At 40.4% G+C, this 22,506-nt stretch overlaps 3 long non-coding RNA genes across 3 annotated transcripts; all 3 read right to left on the reverse strand.

Annotated features, from left to right (window-relative positions):
• Window positions 1-6,085: 6,085 nt before the first annotated feature.
• On the reverse strand, window positions 6,086-6,727 carry LOC140589034 (uncharacterized). The gene is made up of 3 exons (XR_011990222.1): window positions 6,525-6,727; window positions 6,308-6,397; window positions 6,086-6,112 (listed from the first exon to the last, which is right to left on the reverse strand). It is a non-coding gene; the product is annotated as an uncharacterized lncRNA (long non-coding RNA).
• Window positions 6,728-8,493: 1,766 nt separating this feature from the next.
• Window positions 8,494-10,009, reverse strand: LOC140589035 (uncharacterized). The gene is made up of 2 exons (XR_011990223.1): window positions 9,704-10,009; window positions 8,494-8,875 (listed from the first exon to the last, which is right to left on the reverse strand). It is a non-coding gene; the product is annotated as an uncharacterized lncRNA (long non-coding RNA).
• A 2,713-nt stretch (window positions 10,010-12,722) lies between these two features.
• On the reverse strand, window positions 12,723-13,941 carry LOC140589036 (uncharacterized). Its single transcript, XR_011990224.1, has 3 exons — window positions 13,832-13,941; window positions 13,636-13,731; window positions 12,723-13,193 (listed from the first exon to the last, which is right to left on the reverse strand). It is a non-coding gene; the product is annotated as an uncharacterized lncRNA (long non-coding RNA).
• Between the last annotated feature and the right edge of the window lie 8,565 nt (window positions 13,942-22,506).

The raw sequence follows: 22,506 nt of genomic DNA on the forward strand, positions 1-22,506 counted from the left end.
GCATTGCAGTAGTCCAATCTAGAGGTTATAAAGGCATGTATTAGTTTTTCTGCATCTTGAAAGGAAAGCATCTTCCGAAGCTTGGCTATGTTCCGTAGATGGTAAAATGCCGTACGGGTAATGCTATTTATGTGAGCACTGAAGCAGAGGTCGGAGTCTACCAGGACACCAAGATTTCTGACCACTGTTTTAAATTGAGTAGGGAGGCCCCTAGGGTTGGGGTTTACAAACTTATTGCGGGCCTCCTTAGGACCGATTAAAAGAACCTCAGTTTTTTTGGTATTTAACATGAGGAAATTCCTTGCCATCCAACAACGGATGTCTAGCAGACAGTCGGCTAAAGAAGAGAGCTGGGATGCGTCACTAGGTTTGACAGATACAATTGTGTATCATCAGCATAACAATGAAAATTAACACTAATTTCTAATTATGTTACCAAGCAGTAGCATATATAGATTGAACAGTAGTGGGCCCAACACTGATCCCTGCGGGACACCATATCTTACTTTAGTGGCTATGGATGACTCATTGTTTACATGGACAAACTGGTAACGATCAGTTAAATACGAACGAAACCACAGTAGTGCTGTTCCTTTAATGCCAATCAATGTTTCCAACCGGTCCAAAAGAATATTATGGTCTACAGTATCGAATGCTGCCGTTAGATCCAGTAAGAATAATAGCGATATACAGCCACGGTCGGAAGCCATAAGCAAGTCGTTTATCACTTTGACTAAGGCCGTTTCTGTGCTATGATTTGGTCTGAAACCAGACTGATATAGCTCGTTAGCATTATTATCTTGGAGAAAGGAAGACAGCTGGTGAGCAACAACTTTCTCTAGAATTTTAGAAATGAAGGGAAGATTTGAGATGGGTCTATAGTTTCCTAAGTCACTAGGTTCAAGATTTGGTTTCTTTAAGATAGGTCTAATAACAGCCATTTTAAAAGATTTAGGAACATATCCAACACTAAGAGAGGAGTTTAACAAATTTAACAATGTAGTGCTAATCAGTGGTGCAATTTCCTTAAGTAGATTGGTGGGTATTGGGTCAACAAGGCTAGTAGTGGGTTTGCAAGAGGAAATTAACTGAAGGAGTTCTGTCTGCACTACAGGAGTGAAACATTCAAAGGTGTTATCATTAGTACTAATAACACTAGCGCTAGCAGAGGATTGGTGGTTGTGTGCAACCGTGGGCGTGCTCGTGATGGTATGTCTAATCGTGGTTATTTTATTATTAAAAAACGCAATAAAGGCATCACTACCAAGAGCTTCTGGGACTTGTGAGTTTAACATTGAATGATTCTTTGTTAACCTAGATACAGATTCAAATAGGAATTTAGGATTGGTTTTGTTGTTTTCTATTAGTTTAGAGAGATACATAGACCTAGCAGTCATTAGTGCATGTCTATACTTAGACAGGCTCTCTTTCCAGGCAAATCTAAACACTTCTAATTTTGTTGACCGCCATTTGCGTTCTAGCTTTCATGAAGCTTGTTTAAGTTCACGTGTACGGTTAGAGTACCAGGGGGCAGGTTTCTTATCTCTGTTTTATTTTCTTGAGTGGTGCTACATGATCAAGAGTGGTACGAAATGATTCTACCATGTTCACGGTTACCTGTTCAAGTTCATTCACGCATGATACTTCAGAGGTTAGGTTAAAGGACTGTGGGAGCTGTTCCAGAAAAGTTGCAGCGGATAATGAGGCTATGGAACGTCTAGTATCGTACCTCTGGCCTGGGGCCTTAGGGGACTTGTGTTGTATTTGAAATGTTAAAAGGTAATGATCTGAAAGTAGAGGGTTCTGAGGGATAATTGATATGTGTTCTACCAGGACACCATGACTAAGAATCAGGTCTAGGGTGTGGTTACAGGCATGAGTTGGCCCAGTTACATTCTGATGTACACCGACAGAGTCAAGAATGGTAGTAAATGCTTTTGTTACTGGATCACTTTCATTTTCCATATGAATATTAAAATCACCAACAATCAAGGCCTTGTCGGTAGTAACCACCAAGCTTGTTAAGAAATCTGCAAATTCCTTAAGGAAATTGCTATAGGGGCCTGGCGGTCTATACACAATGGCAATGGTGATTGGAGGTGTAGAACTACACTTAGATGTGCTAGCAAGACTTAGAATAATAAATTCAAACGTACTAAAGCTATAACCAGTATTTTCACGCACTCCTAGGTTGGTCTTAAATATTGCAGCAACTCCGACACCTTTGCGATCGGGTCGAGGATTATGCCTATAGCTATATTCAGCTGGAGTGGATTCATTTAGTGCCATGAACTCATTCGGTTTTAGCCAAGTCTCAGTAAGACATAGGGCACTAAGATTAGAATCAGTAATGATTTCATTTACGAGCAATGTCTTAGGAGCCAGCGATCTAATGTTCAGGAGTCCAAGTTTTAGGTTTGCATTACACCTACTAACCAGAGTTGAAATAGGTCTAATTTCTCTAAGGTTTGTAAGACACGAACTACGATGGAATGACCCCCCATGATTAAAACCGCGGGGAACAGACACAGTCTCAATAATATGAAGCCTGGGTGACGACTCTAAGCGACTAGCAGGCGGTCGGTTAAGCCGTTTTGCCTGCCGCCTTGGCTTTGCTCTGGTTAGTCAGCAATCTGCCCTAAGACTGTGAGCTATGCTTTTTGATAGATCGGCACCAGCCCACGTGGGGTGAATACCGTCCCTCTTCAAAAGCCAAGGCCTACCCCAGAATGTCCGCCAATGGTCTATATAACCCACACCATTTATCGGGCACCATTCCGACAGCCAGCGATGCAGCGACGATAATCTGCTGTACATTTCTTCGCCACATCTAGCAGGGATGGGGCCAGAGCATGTTACTGACGCGGACATCTTCTTCGCAAGGCTGCACACCGCTATGAAATTTGCTTTAGTGATCTCCGATTTCCTCAATCGGACATCATTTGTGCCGACGTGGATAACAATATGCGAATACTTACGTTTACTCTTAGCCAGCACTTTTAAGTTTGATAAGATGTCGGTCGCTCTGGCACCAGGGAGACAATTAACTATGGCCGCTGGAGTCGCTACTCTCACGTTTCTTAGCATAGAATCGCCGATTACCAGAGCGCTTTCAACAGGCGGCTCAGTGGGTGTTTCACTGAGTGGGGAGAACCTGTTGGAAACGCGAATGGGTGAATGGTGCCGGTGTGAGTGCTGTTTGGACTTACGGCTATGCCGCCGGGTCGTCACCCACTCGCCCTGCTGCCGGAGCTGGGGGAGACTGGCTCACTATAGCGGACATATCCGGAGCCGCTAACACTGCGTCAATAAAACTCTCACTCTCCTGAATCTCCCGTAACGTCCGGATGCGTCCCTCTAAGTCTGCGATCTTCTCCGTCAGCCTGGCAACTAGCTTACACTTATCGCAGACAAACGTACCGCTAATGACGGGAGAAGAATAACTAAACATGCTGCACTCGGAGCAAACGACAGGAGCCATACAGAGGGAGCCACGTCAAATAGCCGCCTGGAGCGTGACGGGTCCATGGCAGAACCATGCGAGGTCAATGCACGATCCGTGCACGGAATGTGATCCCCCGCGATGACGCAGTAAACGAAGCCCCGCCCCATAAACGCCCCATGCGCTTTCTAAAAAGATGGTTGCAATGCTGTATAATCCTGCCAGGTGGAGCATTGACTGGCACAGTTAACTGCACCGTATCTTTAATATACAGTACAGTACAGGCAGTTCTTTTATTGCAAACATAGTTTCATAGATAGATGACGTTGTAAAAAAACAACAACAAACTGATTAATAAAACAGATTTGTTAAATCACTCAATACACAACCCATGATGATTATGCTATTTATTATTAAATAATGAATTAATAAAACTACAGTAGTTAGTGAAGTATTTTTCAAGACATGCTTAATGATCCTTAAAGACACGGTAACGTCTGTAATTTATCTACAGTATACTGATCATTGTAGGTACGGAATACAAATGCGGGCTATGTACAGTATTTTACAATACGGTGTATTTTACCTAGTTCCATTTAGTATACTGATAAATACTATTTTGCTGCAAAGTTATGCTCAAAATGTAACTTCTGCTTGGGTTTGTTTTCGTTATATTTTTGATGATGTTTTCGCTGATGTTTTTTTTTTTTTACTTATAGTCAAAAATTGGCATTACAAAGGTAATTAATCTGTCTCTTCTGCCACATCTATTCACAGTTGTGATAAGTGATTAATGCCCCATCAGATTTTTTGATGGGGGAGCATTATGCATGGTTAAATGACAAAAGAAATACTGATCTGTATGGGCAGACATTTGTTCCAGATTGCATGCGCCATTAACACTAGAATCCCTGAAAGCTTCGAAAATTTTTGGAGCCTCTGGTGGAGCCCCCCCAACTCCCCACACAAGCTGGCCGCATTAGCGCCAATATATATTAGGGCGCAAACAAAAAAGACTTACGCATGTGTGTTCATATGTCTCCATATCACATTCATTCGGTTATATTTCTAGTTATACAGTAAATATAGATACAGTTTATGTCTGCAACAATCTGCGTCACCTTATTCAGTTGTAAAGACAAGACGGCGGTCCAAATATATTACGGCGCAAACAAAAAAGACTTTTGTGTGCGTGTGTTTGTTTCCGTATGTCATTCATTCGTTTATATAATGATAATAAATATCAATACAGTTTATGTCTGTGGGGAGTGAGAGGGGGGGGGCTCTTTGTGCGGAGAGGTTCATTTTTTCAGGGATGCTAGTGTTAACACTGGCATTCCTGAGGTCTACGAAATTTTTCGGAACCTTTGGTGGACCACCCCTCACTCCCCACACAATATTTATAATTAGAATTATAATCGAATGAATGTGATATGGAGACACATGAACACACATGCGAAAGTAAGTTTTTTGCGGCGTAATATATTTGGCTGATGGGAAACTGAAATCGCAATTGCCGAATCACAAGAGATGGGGTTGAATTGTATTTCAAATTAAGATATTCCTTAGACCACACTGTTAGAAAAACGTCTCTGTGCTGACTCGAGGTTGAAACCGTGAAACTCGCTTCATTTACAAAACAATAAGTGTTGATCGGCGCTGACGAGGCTGCGAGCAGCTTGTGTGGGGAGTGAGAGGCAGGGGCTCCTTGTGAGGGAGCTTGATTTTTTTCAGGGATGCTAGTGTTAAACATGGTTTATTTGTCCAAGGTTGCTAGAGCCTGATTTACTCCTACCAATATAAATTATTTCAATTAAACCCATTTGTCTCAATCACAAATTAAGCCAACGCTGTATGAAAAATGAAGTTTTATTCAAAAAATATAGCTACACTGAAATGAAATGAAAACAATGAAAATGAAAACAAACATCAAGTCCTAGTATAGCCAGCCCGTGACTGTTCAGGGTCAACTTTACGTGGACTTCTCAGTCGTTCGTTGATCTTATTTCTGATCCGGAACCAGTGGTCCGCTGTGAGATCCGGAAATCTCCGCATGACAGTCTCCTGCACCTTGTCTTTTAAATTGTTGGGCAATTTGGCGTTGCCGTTTGTCCCACCCCAGTTTACCTGCTTTGCCCAACTCTGGTAGGCTTCAAATGGGCAGAGCGCCAAAAACACACTGGCCGCATATGTATCTGGGCGACGCTCTCCTCGCTGGAGACACTCTTTATAAAATGTCTCCTCCCTTTCAGCAGTCAGAGGCCTGAGAGGCACATCTGGAAGCTGCGTGCCTTTCTTCAGGTTAAGGCTGAGATGGCGGGCTGGGGTGGAGGTTAAAAACAATGGTGACATGCTCAGTTCAGCGTTGCCCTGGTCAGAGTCCGGAGACCCAAATAGGCGACGTCCACAAGAGGAGTGTGGGGAGGGAGAGGTGAGCTGCCGCCGCATTGGAGGAATGGAGGTTCTGTCTTTTTCCAGCTGTTCCAGTCTCTGGGTCACATCCTCCAGCTGCGTCTTTAGGGCCGCACACCCCTCACACGGTCCCACTACCTCGGGTTGGGCCAGCCGTCGTTCGATTTTTGCCAGTCGACTTCGGAGGTCCCCGATCTCAGCAACTAGTGGATTCTTTGGTGATCCCAAGTGAACTAGCGGCGACGAGAGAACGCTAGCCTGCAAAAAAAGATATTATTTAATTATGCTATTCAAAAATATTTAATATTTTCTGAATTATATTTTATACATTATGAAACCAAAGCATAATACTGTACACAATATTAGAGCTTAACATATCTGAACTCACACCCATTATATATTTCATAATGTATTTTAATATACTGTAATATGCAGTACATTAATTCAACTTACCGCTCTCTTTTTCACCATTCTTACTTTTCCTCTCGTGGTGGGAGTTGCAGGTGTCCTCTGCTTTACCTTTTTGGTTGCTGAGGACGGCATCTGTGTCCAGAGAAACATGAATCAGTCACATTATGACACCAAAGCATAATACTGTACACAATATTAGGGCTTACGGTAACATACAGTATCTCAACTCACACCCAAAAAAAGGGAACAACTTGCTTACCATAGCTGAAACACGTTGTGGTCTCTGTGTCTTGTAGAATGTCGCCGCTTCCATTCTTGTCAGAATTATGGAGTCGATGTAATTCTCTCAAAAAACTTGAGCGCTATTTATTTGTTACCTGGATTGCGATACTGACCAAATACAGCAGAATCCAATTGGTTAGCAACCTGTAAATATTTTAGCCAACCAGAATGAGATGCGCCCATTTGTGCGCTATTAAATTAAGCGCAGATCAACCACTGCGATTATTCACCTTTTAACGACTGTATTGTGTTGTGAAGATGCCGCACATCACTCAACTGTGCTCACAACAAATTCGACAAATGCGGGCCTGTGGAAAATCAGCACAGCAGAATTTGCAGGATTGGAGATTAAGGTTTCGCTTCATGTTGTGCGATATCACTACAAGGAGAGACATCCTCGACGTTCTTATCCAAAGACACTACACCAGTAAGTAATAAAAAGAATGAGCAAATACTGAACAAGTGTGTGATACTGTTATTCATAGAACAAGTTATGTTTGTTTTTGTCTAATGGTTATCTCTGATTTCTGTAGCAATATCCTGAAGGCTATTGACGACATGACCCTGGCTAATGATGAGATGACCGCCCGGCAAGTGCAGCAGAAAGTTTTCAAAGACTTCGGCGTTCATCTGAGTATCACCAGTGTTCGCCGAGCTCGTAGAAAACTTGGGTGGACGTTTGGAATGACTCGTTTCACCCCAATGATGAGACCGCAGTAAGGAGGCACGGCTAAACCAAGCTCTTCAGTGGATGGAGTCGGGGGAGATATGGGGTGATGTGTTGTTTACAGACGAAACAACAGTAGCTCTGGAGCACTATGCCCGACAGAGTTTCCGAAAAAAGGGACATTTGGCTTGCAAACCACGGCCTAAACATCCATTGAAGGTCCATGTCTGGGGAATGATTTCAAGATATGGAGCAGGGCCTATTGTAATTTTTGAAGGAATTATGGACAGACAGTTTTTTGAAGATTCCATAATCAAAGCAGCTGCAGGACCATATATAAGAAAATATTTTGGACCGCATCATCGCTTCTTCCAGGATAACGATCCAAAGCACACTGCTGCTGCATCATGCATTGCGGCAGAGGGAATCAACTGGGTGAAGACTCCGCCAGAATCACCGGATTTGAACCCTATCGAGCTTGTCTGGCACTCGATGAAAGACTTCATCCGAAAGGAGGCAAAGCCGGGTACAAAAGAAGAGCTCATTCATGCCATTGAGGCTTTTTGGGAGACAAAAGTCACACAAGACTTCTGCAGTACATTAATCACCGGACTTCATAATGTACTGAGAATGATAGTGAAAAACAATGGGGGGCACAGTGGAAAATGAACTGATGAAGAAATGTAATCCCTACCAGCGCACATACTGTACTGTACACTATAGCTATGTTTGTAAACATGGCTTATTAAAGATGCACTGTTTTGTGGACATGGCAGTTTTGTAACGGTCAGCAAAATAAACACTGTCTACACTGTTTGCGCCGTAATATATTTGGCTGACGGTGGGAAAACTGAAATCGCAATTGCCGAATCACGAGAAATGGGGATTGAACTGTATTTCAAATTACTGTACGATATATTACAACCTGTATTTCATGATTCCTCAGACCACACTCTTAGAAAAACGTCTTTGTGCTCACTCGAGGTTGAAACCGTGAAACTCGCTTCATTTGCAAAACAATAAGTGTTGATCGGCGCTGAGGAGGCTGCGAGCAGCTTGTGTAGGGAGTGAGGGGGGGGGGGGTTCCTTGTGAGGAGAGCTTGATTTTTTCAGGGATGCTAGTGTTAAACATGATTCCCAAATTTGGCGTTTATAACGATTCAGACAGACTGAATTTAAGAATGTCTCCCATTTTCTGCCCATTGAAGTAGTTGGTTCAAGTAAATGTTTTTTTTTTTCAATACCCCAACAAAATCCCCAACAATTAAAACACGCAAACATGACTTAAAAATTTATTCTTCCAAAAATAGTCAGAGTTAAAACAGTAATTTGTCTAAAACATACAATACAGTACATGTTGCATTTTGCTTAAAGGTCATTAAAATACCCGGATAACACCATCTGCTGATTAGTCTCTATCTGGTTCTTTTATACTAAAATATTATTTTTAAAAAAACTATGCAACAGTTTAAGTCTTTGTTTCCGCCAAACTGTCAGACGTTTTGCAATTCTATGTTCAGAATATAGATCTGACCAAACATCATTCTAGATCTGTTGCACTGTGATGTCATTCCAGCTCCCTCAACAGCTTGTTCAGGCTCCTCCAGTAGCTCCAAAAGGCCAGCCGTCACCCGTCTGACCCAAGCCTCCATAGCGGAGCTCTGCTTAAAGAGAACAGGAGAATTTAGTGAAGAAAAAGATACTGTAAATACGCTTTACAGAATATCTAGTTAAGATAAAAAAAGAAAATATACTAATAAACCTATGTAACACAGAGTGTGTAAAATACTGTTTTGGGAAATCTGGAATGTAAATAAACTGCCTGCGCTAATGTTAACCATTGAACTTTGTTAACAGTAGCCACTGACTGTTTGTATTATCGTCTGCATTAAAATAACTGAGAATTTACTTAATGCGCTTTTTATACAAATAAGTTTAGCGATATAACATTCATACTGTATATGAGCAGTATATACACTGTACTGTACAGTATGCGTTGCAAAACTACCATGCAAAAAATGGGAAAAATATAAACCTGGTTATGAGCGTTTAGCTCGCTAGCTCCTGTACAGCTATCCTTATCTTCTGTCCCTCATGAACTACATCACATTATATTCCAGTCACAGAAATAACCTGCAGATTAACTCTTACCCAAAGAATAAATAAATGCATTTTCAGAGAGCACAAACACATTTACTGTATGTTTCTCGAGTAGTGCAGTTTTTGTAATAGGGACATTAATAGTATTTTCGAAGCTTTAGCGTCTTTTTGAGGAAAAGAGGAGTGACATTGTATTGTTAGTTTGTGACACTGACAGTAAGCTGTAATGTTAACTCCAGACTTGGTAAACAGATCATTAAGTTATCTAAAGTCACATCTGACCGCTGCTGTTGCTGCCAGTGATTTTCGAAACGGCCAATAAAAAACTAAACTGGGAAGTAACCTGTAAACTACCCCAAACAAATTTTATAAAATAAAACACCACTTACCGCGAATAGTCCATTAAGCCGCGATCTTCATTTCTGTAGTGCAGTTTGATAGCGTCAGTTCGGCGGGGGTGGGTGGTTAAAATCACGTGATTGCAACTCAGCGCAGCTAGATTGCTGGCTTGTGTTAACATGTTCTTGAGAACGAAGCTCCATCTAGTGGTGGCACCAGGTAAATGAATAAATAGGCGTGTTTACTGTGAAATCTTGACACGCCTATCTGGCTTGAGAGGGAGGGGGGACTACGCCGTCCATAGGGCAGCCGTACGCCATTCGCACGCCATTCACACGGCCGCGGCTATTTGACGTGGCTCCCTCTGTAGTGATATACTTACGTTTAGCGGGGAAAAACTCCAGGGGCGTAGGCGATTAATCCGTCGTGGATTTGGAAGATTATCAGGAGACTAAGCTTGCCAAGATTTATCCGATTGCTTAATTATAACTTATTTGGGTTATACTTATAGTTTAAAAGTTCGCGCTGTAGCAACCAGTCTCGCTCACGCAGGAAACGGCACACAGCATGCTCATAACTGCGCGATCTTTTTCGCACGTACACTGTAAAAAAAAAAATTCATTGCTAATATTGAAAAATTCAAGGCAACACATTGCATTCAGATTTGTATGTTTTCCCAACGATTAGCAATGTAATTATCCCAATTACAATAACGTTGTTGTCTTTACTAATATTATTTAGTTCTGATAAGGGACAGCGCTTTAGCCATGTGATTACCAAAACTACAATAATGTTGTCCTTACTAATATTATTTAGTTCTGTTGATGAGCAGCACTTTAAATTCCTCGTTCTACCAATGAATATATGTTTGCTCAGTCAATAGCCTCGCTTACAGCACTAGAAAATGTTTATCAAGAATATATTGATTCTCTTTCCACTATACTGGAAACTCACTTATTTTTCCTTTGGCCTACATCATTTTTAAATTCACAAACTAAAATAAATCCATAACATACAATGTCATACATTTCAAGTATTTTATTTCACTGTGACCAAGGGTGTATTTTACTGATTAAAAACAAAAAATAAGTGGCACTATGCAATTAAACCTCTTCAAAATAAAATTAATAAAAAATAAACACAGAAAGGATACGTAAATGTTTACAACATTAGATTTCCAGAAAGCCTTTGATGTTGTCCCCCACAAACGGCTCTTGTTAAAGCTTAAAGCTGCAGGAATTTTAGGAACTGTGGCTGCTTGGATCAAAAACTGGCTAACTGATAGGAAGCAGCGAGTAGTTATTAGAGGCACTATGTCACAGTGGGCCTCCGTTTATAGTGGGGTACCGCAGGGTTCAATTTTAGGACCACTATTGTTCCTAATTTACATTAATGATATTGACACGAATACATACAGTAAACTGGTTAAATTTGCAGACGACACTAAGGTGGGCGGGGTAGCAGATACTAATCTAGCAGCAGAGAGGCTTCAACGGGATCTGGATTTAATTAGCGAATGGGCTGATACTTGGCAGATGAAATTTAACACAGATAAATGTAAGGTAATCCATGCAGGGAGCAGAAATATACAGTACAGATATTTTATGGGTTCCACTGAAATAAAGGTAGCTGATTACGAGAAAGATCTCGGTATGTATGTTGATGCTTCCATGTCCCACTCTCGCCAATGTGGGGAAGCAATAAAAAAGGCGAACAGAATGTTGGGTTATATCTCTAGATGTGTGGAGTTTAAGTCAAGGGAGGTGATGTTACACTTATACAATTCCTTGGTAAGACCACACCTAGAATACTGTGTGCAAGTTTGGTCACCATACCTCAAGAAGGACATTGCTGCCTTAGAAAAGGTGCAACGAAGAGCTACGAGAATGATTCCTGGTCTTAGAGGAATGTCTTACGAGGAGAGGTTAGCGGAACTGAATCTGTTCAGCCTTGAGCAGAGGAGACTAAGGGGGGATATGATTCAGGTCTATAAGATTCTAACGGGTCTGGATGCTGTTCAGCCAAATGACTATTTCAATATTAGTCTAAATACTAGAACTCGTGGCCATAAGTGGAAATTAGTGGGAGAACATTTTAAAACAAATTTGAGGAAGCACTTCTTTACACAGCGTGTAGTCAGAGTATGGAATAGTCTTCCTGCTATTGTAGTGGAAGCTAAAACCATGGGTTCCTTTAAATCAGAGCTAGATAAGATTTTAACAACTCTGAGCTATTAGCTAAGTTCTCCCCAAACGAGCTTGATGGGCCGAATGGCCTCCTCTCGTTTGTAAATTTCTTATGTTCTTATGTTCTTAATTAAGATAAATGTCACAGTAGACATTGTCACCGTGTTCTGGCACTCAGAACATGGCCCTAACAGCCCTAATTCACAGTGGCTGAACATAAAAACATGTTGAAAGTAAATGTTACCATTGTAACCAACATACAAGAAATAAACTATAAATACCATATCACTCCAAAATGAAACCACAGAAAGGATACCAACTTAGGAGGTTTACAATCCAGAACTGCTGGGGCTCAGAAACATGGACCTATACAGGTCAAATTAAAATTAAATTGTTAAGTGTAAATATGCAGCCAACACAAAAACTATTAATACACATAAAATTTGACATCAAATACATCTCACAAAAACCTGAAACTTAGACAGAAGTACTGTTTGGGCAATGCAAAAAGTTCAAAAACATTTTAGTTAGAAGAGCCCATCCACATTAGCGTTAGAGCATCATGATACAAAATAAAGTTTGGTGTTTTTTGAGGCTGTGTGCGTGTGATTGTGTGTTTAATGTAAATGTTTGTCTGTGGTAATCTTATGCATGTATTATGATGGTTAGTGAGCAACTGTAACCACACCTCTTGGGATGTGTGGAAGTTTGTTGAACATTTGATTAGAAGAGTCCATCAGCATTAGAGCTGCCAAGGAGCAACACAGAAGAGAAGGCCAAGGCAGTAGAGATCTGGGATATGGTATGGTACTGTAAGCACCATACACCAAAAACAAAAAAAACTTGAAAGATATCCTAACGATATCCTTAAGAATGCCATAACTGTCTCTTGCATTTGTGCAAAAAAAACAAAACATTGAAATCAACCACACATGAAGGTGCAAACTATTCTGTTAACATGAGCTACTCAATAAGAATAGTACATTCATATTACTGTTGGCCTATACAGAAATTGCCCTTAGCCTCATTTTCCAGTATTTCAAAATGCAAGTTTGTTCTTGAGTGATCGGACACGCTTTGTGCATTTAGGTCCCATTTCCATAAAGACGCTCTGTAGAGTATCAAAAGTGTACTTGAGATCTTCTGGGTAGGAAATGTTGAGTGCGTATAAAAGGCCAAAAAGGTATGCCACGGCAGTGGGAGTATCAGCGATGTCCTGTAGAACTACAGATTCCTCCACAATCAATGAAATGTTTTGCACCTTTGGAGAGGAGGTTTCCACAGCACAGTCCTCGAGGACATAAAGCACCCCCACAGCCACTCCCTTTACGGCCACATCATGTGGATCGGTTTCCTATAATAGAGATGACAAAACATTCAAAGATGATTTTCAAGTACACAACACACATAACACACACATCATCTTCATCTTGTAATTGTAATGGGGCAGCCGTGGCCTGCTGGCTAGGGGTTCGGGCTTGTAATTGAAGGCTTGCAGGTTCGATCCCGACCTAGTAGGAAAAATGTGGACTGAGGAAGTGGTTGTGCACTGCTCTCCCATGCCCACATCCATGGCTGAAGTGCCCTTGAGCAAGGCGCCTAACCTCACTGCTCCCCGAGCGCCACTGTAGCAAGGCAGGCTCCTGGGTTAGTGTGTGCTTCACCTCACTGTGTGCTCTGTGTATTCACTAGTAGCTGAGGCAATCTTCTTCCATCCCATCTTTCTATGTTACTTTTTTTCTCCATGTATTTCTGGAATGATGAGTGGTTATTCTGTTATGATAATTGACACTTACAAGACATTGCTTGAAAAGTTTTCCAGGTTCCTCGCGGAGAAAAATGGGAAGTCCTCTGAACGCAGCATCCTGGCGGTGCCGGATAATATTAGAGGTCTATCAAAAAAGACAAAAGACAGGGGAAAAATGTCTTTATATCAGACAAAGAAAGATTCACCTCAGTGAGCAGAGGTATTTTCTCTACTATAACTCATACCTCATCATCAAGCTTCATCAGGATGTGTTCTAGGTCCTTTCCAAAGGATGCTTTCCAGGAACGGTAGAGCTGAAGGAGTTTCGGAGTGTATTTCTCCACTGCAGCTCTAAATGTCCCCAGTAAGTTCTTGTTGGTGATGCGAAAAAACTCCAACAATCTGTTAACATGTACAGAAGAACAGTGAGTAAAGCGATAGTGTTGCTCCCAATATTACAATGTAAATGAAAGTCTACAGCTGTTTAAATGACAAGAGTAAAAACATTACTGTCAGCTTTGTAAAAAACATACCTGTTCTTTAAAGAATAAAGCAGGCCATCGATTTTGTATCACCATCACCATGGGTTGCTCCTCAACTACCTCCCTTCTCCTGAGGGAGAATGTCAGGTCCATCTTCACTCTGATAAGCTAGTCATCTACTCGGGCTTTCTTTGATGCTTCCACCAAGAGCATTCTTTGTTCCTCAAGTGAAGCATCATCATGTTCATTTGGATGGTTAGGACAATGGTTAATTTCACCACGTTTAGCCCTTTTCAGAGTGTATGTCATGTCACCGTCTCCCTTGGATTTGCTATTGATAGACTTCACTGCAACCAGCCACTCGGAGCTTTGCTCTGAAGTTACTGAACCTATTCCTAATGCTGGTCAACCATCCCTCATAACCACTGCCATCATTCTCTTTGAGGCACGGGTACTTGGATATCAAAGTGACAGCAATGGATTAGACTTCATGAGGCCTAGGATAAGCCGTAATGTCAAAAGTCACTTGAGTAATTTTGTCCAGAATGTCCGTCTTTATGTCTCTTGTCACATCAATCCCTATTTTGGTCTTTTCATAAGCTTCATTTGCCTTTCTTAATTTTAGTTCCACATCATGAGACAGAGGGGGGATAGGAAATGGAGAAGGCCAAATTGAAGTGCTGCGCAAATTGCTTGAAGTGGTTGGTGAGGGGTTAGTTGAGGTGTGCACTGGAGAATTTAAGCTTGCCGTATCCAACGACGATATGGATCCAAGGGACTGACTATCACTATTGTCAAGCTGGGATGCAATTTTCCACTTAATGTGCAAAACTGCACGATCACGGGGTACTTCGGATATGTCTGACAAAGTGCGTTTGCGAAATCAGGGTCCTCAAATTGTAATGTAAAGTCTCCCTGTAGCTGTAGCTTTTCTTTTAGCACGTCTATAAGGGCATCCACTGACTCTGGCACTTGTGAAAGATGAACACGCCGCGCCTTATCAGCAGAAACCACAACACGGAGTAGCAAAGCATACAAAGAAACAACAACAAAGACTTTCAGCTTAATAGAGTAAAATTTTGATATCTTCATCAATTGACATTGAAAAAAATCTTAAGAACTCACCATTTTCTCTCAGCGCGAATGTGTTCTAAGGGTCACCCAGAGCTTTCCTCCAACAGAGTAGGCTGTTAAAGGATAGTAATGATTCAAGTCATTCATATCAAGAACGATGACCTCACCATAGCTGCTGTCCTCAAGTTGAAAAGACCTATAATGTTCAAGGTACCATGCTACAAGCGTTTTGGATAGGAATGACACTTTGTCAGCATCAACTAAAATGCTCAAAATCTTAAACTTTGGCTGACCATAGCATTGCCCAGCTGTGATAATCATGCCTTGACCATATTCTGTTCCAAAGAATTGCACTTTACGAGTGACAGAGACTGTTTCAACATCCACTGCCATTTTCTTAACACAGCAGATCTCTGTGCAATGTCCAAAGATCCCACCTGAACAGCTCTGACTTTGTCAATGTAAAGGTCTGACTTAAAGACACTTTGCCCATCCAAATGGTATGCCATCAACTGCTGATGCTTCGTAGCTAAAGACATCAGCACATTCTTCATATTATGTACATTACGTGCAACTCTTTTGAAGACACTGTTTTGATTCAAACCGCATGGTCCAGAGGTCCACCAACGGACCATAACAGCGTATGAGGTGTGTGTAGTGCTCAATGAAATGATGTTTTGGCTTCAACACAAAATTAGGAAATGTGGCTGTAAGTAGTAAGTGATGATCTGATAACTTGAATGCAAGATAGCTTAATGTTTCCTCTGTGAATTTGTCAGAGACAACAATCTGAACGATCTCCTTTAGATCCATTAATATTTCCCATGATGGTTCATTCTCTGGAACACAACCACCAACCATAAGGGGAAGTAATCGCAACAACGCCCAATTTTCATGCCCATTGCCCCCAATAGTACCCTTTGAGAGGGCTGCTTTAGTAATGATCTTCGGTTTGTTGACTTGGTCAGTGTTCTTGTATGGTAATGAACTGATGCTGTGATTAATTTTGTCAAGTGTGAAAAATCTTTTAGAAATTAAATCTTTGAGGCACAATGACAATTCCACTGGAATGACCCCTTCAAAAAAATCATGTAAAATATCTGGGGGAAATCCTGTCACAGGATGAAAGGAAGCCAAGTGCTTACTTAACACACACTCTCTTGTTTTACCCCATTTACACTCGTAAGAGTTTGGCTTTGCTTTAGGTCATCCACAAACCTATTGTGCTGCTCAATAGTTCTCAAAGGGAATTCTCTTGGTTTGATAGTAGCTATTTGACTGTGACTGACCAAACAGAAACGACAAAACTTGTCTACTGTGAAGCTTTCTTGGAACCCTGCTAAGCCATGTGCTCCAAGATTATCTGCGCAGACACAGAACAGCTTTGCTCCAACAGACCTCTGTAAAGCCTCCACAAACACCCCATTTTGCTCAACATGCTTTAGATCCTTTATCAGTGGCTCTAAAAATCTGTCATACCCAAATTTCTTGACATCAACACTTTTCCCTAAAACTCCCAACTGAATGGATGTCAGACCTGCCCTGAACGTTGTTGGTAAATTTAAGATGACCCAATACACTGCAACTACTTTGTGGATCTTTTTTGATGTACCTAAAGGGTTGCACACTTCGAACTCATCGATGTACAGAGCTAAGCTGATTTCTACATCTTCACCAAGGCAAGCACTATTCTGCTTGAAGTACTGACCATCCTGGAAAGACCTGTAAACACCTGGTGAGCTTTCCTGTCTGAAAACTAATGCACCTGAAAAATCAGAGCGTCTCAAAAGATGTTCAAGCACTGATGCCATTGGTACATAGACAAATGAGTTCCTATTGCCCTGTCTATACAGATATTCTACAGGCTCAATCAGAGGAAAATTTAGTTTGAAATATAAGTTTCTTCGGTGGTCAGTAGATAGACAGCCTTTCACAGCAGTTGTAGTTACTAATGGGGTGGATGTAAATAAAGAATCAACTATTTCCCCAACCAGAGTGCCTTCGGTTGAAATATTGTGTTTTTCAAGAACCTCTGCTACGGAGCGAAAGGCATGGAATTTTATGCATGTCAATATATCCCGAATTTCCTCAACTATTCGTTGAACTGCGTTTCTTGAGACGTGTAAAACAGTCTGCATACAAAGGAAAAGACTTGCAATTTTGTGTTCTACTGTTTCATACTCACAATGACCTACTCTGTCTTCCCTCAACACATCATCTTGAAAGGACATTGAAGCCACACTTTCATCACCCACACTTTCATCAGCAATGTCATCTCCAGAACTCACAACAGGCTGAATCACAGTTCTAAAATCTTTCAATGTGTAATGTTTGTGTTTCCTACATTTATGGGAGTTAAATGTTGAATATGTGTTTGTCTTAAACTCACAACCTAAGAACGGGCAAGGCACACTTTCTTGAATTTTAAGGTGATTTCCAAGATGTTTAAAAAAATCTTTCAGAACATATTTCTTGGAAATCACAACATTCACATTTGAACGTATAATTACATTGATGGTGAACAGATGCACCTTTGCTATGATTTCTTGAAAGATGTGACCTTAAAGCACCTTGAGTTTTGAAGACACACACACAGTTGGGGTGAACACATGGCCAATGGTTTGGTCTTCTGTGGTTAAGCTGGTGATGTCTGATGAGACTGTCTTGGTCTGCGGAATAATCGCAAAACTTGCAATGCATGTGGTGCCAATTCTCTCACCTGAAACATATAATTATGACACAATATTACACCCACACAATGCAAAAAAAACTGCTTAGGCTATATCAAGCTGGAGGCTATATTGTTCATTCAAGGAAATAATTAAACTGCCAGTTTACTTTAGCTAAATAAAGTGCGTTTCCATAGCATTTTTACAAGTAAATAATGTGATTTTAGTTCCATAAAAGAATATATACCATAACCAAAATGTAAGGCCATTAATCACGTTTTAAGGTGTAAATCAGATTAAGAGTAAAACCACTAATAGAATATTACAATGACAAGTTAGCTGAAAAAAAATATCTTCACTAGCCATATAACATTGGTTACTCCGAACAAAATTGCTGGATGCTGGGCTAACTGTTACCAAAAGATCCTTGATTTCGTGCTAGTTAGCTAGTCTAGTGCTATGATTTCTAAACCACCTCTGCTGTTAGCATCTAGCTGCCAGTTAGACAATATGTTCTAGTTCTTGATAGACAGGTAACGTTATGGCTACCTCATCAAGTTTACCTCACCAACTTAGAATGTGGTACAATTAGACACATAGGTATAACATCTGAACATCACACTTTAATGGTAGCATTCTACACTGAAAAAAAAAATGGTGGGATGTTAAGTTAGCTTGCTAGTATTACAACGATGGCAGTGGAATTCAAACTAACGCATCTTCTGACGAAATATTTTCGATGAAATGCGTTTTTTGAAAATCATCGGGTTCTTCTAAATCACTCCACAATTAAGGTGTAGTTTCAAAACGTAATTTAATACTTGTAATACTTACTTTTACGCCTGCAATCCCGACAGTCCTAACTGGATAACATGCAGATTAGAGAGAGAGGAAAGCCCGCGTTGAGATCCATGTTGAAACCCCGGATGTCAGGCAACATACGCATGCAATTTTCTCATTCAAATTGGCTTCTTCTTCTGATGTTTTTTTGGCGGTTTTGGCAAACCAACGTAAAAGAAGCATTACCGCCACCTACTGATCAGGAGTGTGTAGTGTACATGGATTTAGAAAGAGAGGAAACGATGGAGAGAAAAAAAAATAAAACCTACAACCTCATATTCTTGCCATATTGCCAGTCTTTTTAAAAAAATTAAACAATTCCTCATTAATTATTGAGCGCAGTTGTATATTCCCTAATAAGGTCTTAAGAGATACTTTATCAAATCCGAACATTCCTAATTTGCTTAATTGTTTCTATTCTAATTGGCTGTTGTGCTTAATACATTTTCTATGTTCACTTTATTCTAAAAAACATGTTTACACATCATTGATGTGCAAAACACTGGTCTAACATGGTTTTATGCATACATTCATAATAATACACATTTTCCAGTCTGGAATACTAAAAATATCAACTCTATTGAATAAAACACCGTTTTATTTTTTACAGTGAGCGATGTCAGTGTGTATACTTGCAAAGTGCATTGTGCCATCTCATAACAGATGGACATAGTAATCAGTAGTCTTTTTTTGTGCTCATAACTACGCAATGTTTCACATGTAACGTACGAAGTTTCCCTGCAAGGTTCACTGTGCCATTTTTTAACAGGCTGAATGTATGTTTTAGCACATACCTTTATTGTGTTTTGTAAGATACTTGGACTTCATACGGTCTTTACACATTCTAAGTTGCAAGTTCCATTTTTTTTCTTCATTACTTATAAAAATGCTTTGTCTGTCGGCACATTTATAATGCATATATCGTGCTAATGTCATGCCAGGGTAATTTTAACGACATAAATTTAATTAATTTGTCTTTTTAGCCCTGATCGAACTTTAAAACTGAAAAAGAGATTAACACCAATTGTTACAGACAGTAAGCAAATGCATTTATTTATTCTTTCAAATGCTGTCGGGAAACTGAAATCGCAATTGCTGAATCAAGAGAAATGGGGATTAAATTGTATTTCAAATTACGATTATAATATACATTTATTTTACGATTCCTCAGACCACACTGTAGAAAGACATTTCTGAGCAGATCCGAGGTTGAAACCGTGAAACTCGCTTTCATTTGCAAAACAATAGGTGTTGATTGGTGCTGATGAGGGGGCGGGCAGTTTGTGTGGTGAGAGAGGGGGGGTTCCACCAGAGGTGCGTCCGAGATTTTTTGTAGGTTTTAGGGATTCTAGTGTTAATGGCCCTTCTCTGTTGAACTGTAATATTAGACTTTTTAATGTATTGGTGTGTTAATGTTTTAAACCTGGTATTAAGTTTGATTAATTGTTTTAGATTTTTAGATTGTTTGTTGTATTTTAGTTTCCCATTTGAAGGGGGCTGTAAAGGGAATTTTACTATGTTGCTGTTTGTAATTAGTGATCTAATTTTTAATTTCCTATTGTAATAATCAACATCTCTGGCCAATTCTGCATTATCCATTTGTTTAGGGGTAGGAATTAATGTAAGCCCTTTCTCTAGGAGGTCCCTCTCATCCGAGGTAAGTATAAATGTTTTTGATAAATTTAAAAATGCTACTGTGGTGTAGTGCTGTAGGCTGACACATCTCCACCCTCAGTAATTTAACTGTTCATTTCAGAATTGAAAAATTTGTACCGCTGTTTGCCTGGTCCAGTGGACCGGATCCCTAGGGTCCACCTTGAAACGTAATCGATTTAGTTCCAGTAGTGTTAGACCATGGTAGTCAATATACTTATTGATTTCCCTTCAGTTATTTTGGTGTTGTAAAGGTAGGAGATCCGAGAAATCAATAATTGAGTTATAAATGGAGGCATTAGGAAAAACTTTATTAGTGATTCTCCATAAGCCCTGTAATTGCTTTATGGCCGTTTTATAAGGGTCCTGTTCCCGATTAAGACCAACTGATAAAATTCTCTTTTGTACTAGTGGCTGAGGAGAGAGTTTTTGTATAACTGTAGCAATGGGGCTAAATTTGGCCCCAGGGAAGCTATCCACCTGTACCTGTGAGTTGGTAATACAAGGTATTCTGCTTAAATATTTAAAACAAACAAAATAGGTTTGTGAACCTTAAGCGACCACTCCACATTATTCCTATCTGTGTTCGGATGTCTATATGGTTTATGGGTTGTCTCGCCCATCAGATCCTTAAATTTCTCCTCCGAGGTAATGGAGGAAGTAGGAGATGACAATTTAGGAACTTGTATGAGGTGATTATCTATCTCTGTTTTAGATTGTTGAGGGGGGAATTCAGAGTGGGCCAAGGCAATGGAATATACCCCTTCTGCTGCCCGCACATCATTTTATCCCCCCTTAGATGATCCTCCAGAGTGATAGCTTCTGGGGTACAGGGAACTATAAAGGAAGAATCCTGGAGTTAAGTATGGGGAGTGGAAATGTGTCCGGGGCTAATGATCGAAGCTCTGCTCACATTCTGTGGAATGTGGTGTACTTCGGCCTGGATCTTTATCTGTCTAGGGTGACAGTTGGGGCCTAATGAAAGGCAGAGCTTTAATTGTTCAGGTTCCTTAGTTTTTTGTAATTTTAAGTGCTGAGTCTGGGTAGGAGTATAAGGGTAGGGTTATGGTTAGGGTAAGTAAATGGGTTATAAACCCCAGGCCTGTGACCCCAGCATCCCAGGGCCACAGAAATGCACTGTACAATCATAGGTCTATCTTTGTATCCACCAGTTTGCATACATGACCGTCATCCCTTACTAGGGCTTACTAGAAGAAGGATCCAGGAGAGTCCATAGACATCAGGTAAGTGGTCTGGAGGAACATATGGAGGAGCAGCGACACAGACAGGTAAGTACAACCATTTCCCTATTCCAGGGTTTTCCCCCACTGAGGCTTTGGGTCCCACACTTATAAATATTATTCTTATTCTTATAATATTAATTATTATTATTATTATTATTATTATTATTATTATTATTATTATTATTATTATTATTATTTCTTTTTATATTTTATTAAATTTTGCCTAATTAAAATGTTAAGGCCTTTTGCCTGTTCAGTAAATGTTGTGATAAGAGGAAAGAGCTTAATTGATTCAGGGACGGGGACTTGTACCCCTCCCAATTCCCGTAGTGTCCTAGATTTAATTGCTCATAGAAACCGTTTTGTATAGCCCCTAGCTCTAAGGGCCAAGAATAGAGTGGTTGTCACTTCCTGAAAATGTTGCTCCTTCGAGCAAATGCGGTGTAATCGAATTAATTGTGATTTAATTAATCACTTAAATGTATGCTTTGGATGATAACTCCCTTTGTGTAGTAAGCAATGTGTGTCTGTAGGTTTAAAGTACACCTTTGTTTTTAATTTCCTGTCCAATCCCGTCGTCACTCAAAAATAGTATCGTGTCTAGAAAGTTCACTGACTGAATTTACATTCTGTTTGATTTTAATGTGTTTATGGCGTGAGTTGACCTTCTCCAAAAATGTTTTGAACGTTTCTATACCCTGATGCCAAATCCCAAAGATATCGTCTAGATACCTCAGGTACACCAGTGGTACATGGGTGCAGCCTTCCAACAGGCTCCTTTCCCAATCGGCCATATAGATATTTGCATATGCTGGTGCAAACTTTTTGCCCATGGCCGTCCCCTGAATCTGTAAAAAAACCTGATTGTCAATTTGAAGTAATTTCTGGTGAGACTAATTTTGAGCAATCGCAACAATAATTCGTCCGGGGCGATCTACATTTGGACATTGTTGGAAAC

Source organism: Paramormyrops kingsleyae, chromosome 4, assembly GCF_048594095.1.
Source record: "Paramormyrops kingsleyae isolate MSU_618 chromosome 4, PKINGS_0.4, whole genome shotgun sequence".
Taxonomy (NCBI): domain Eukaryota; kingdom Metazoa; phylum Chordata; class Actinopteri; order Osteoglossiformes; family Mormyridae; genus Paramormyrops; species Paramormyrops kingsleyae.